This window comes from Etheostoma spectabile, chromosome 21 (genome assembly GCF_008692095.1).
Source record: "Etheostoma spectabile isolate EspeVRDwgs_2016 chromosome 21, UIUC_Espe_1.0, whole genome shotgun sequence".
Lineage (NCBI taxonomy): Eukaryota > Metazoa > Chordata > Actinopteri > Perciformes > Percidae > Etheostoma > Etheostoma spectabile.
The window spans coordinates 19,942,399-19,942,690 of NC_045753.1; the positions used below are offsets into that span (position 1 = coordinate 19,942,399).

General features: G+C 36.0%; 1 protein-coding gene across 17 annotated transcripts in view; it reads left to right on the forward strand.

Annotated features, from left to right (window-relative positions):
• Window positions 1–292, forward strand: part of cmn (calymmin) — a 37,392-nt gene that overhangs the window by 20,946 nt on the left and 16,154 nt on the right. The window lies entirely within an intron of this gene.

Sequence of the window (292 nt, forward strand, 5' to 3'; positions counted from 1 at the left end):
CTCACTCACTCACTCACTCACTCACTCACTCACTCACCCACCCACCCAACAAAAGGCATAAATTAGAGATTACAGAATGTAACAAAGATCTGTATGATTAGATTGATCTGATTATAGAAAAACTTGTTTCCAATGTTAGTCAAGCAATTGGCCAGCAGTAGATATTTAAAGTACAAATGAAGCTAAATCCAATGGTAAATGTGTTGCCACACCATCAATTGCAAATTTATAGTTTATTCTAACTTTTTTTCTGCCATACATCTCTTTTATCTAAGGCTATGGTGCAGCTGCT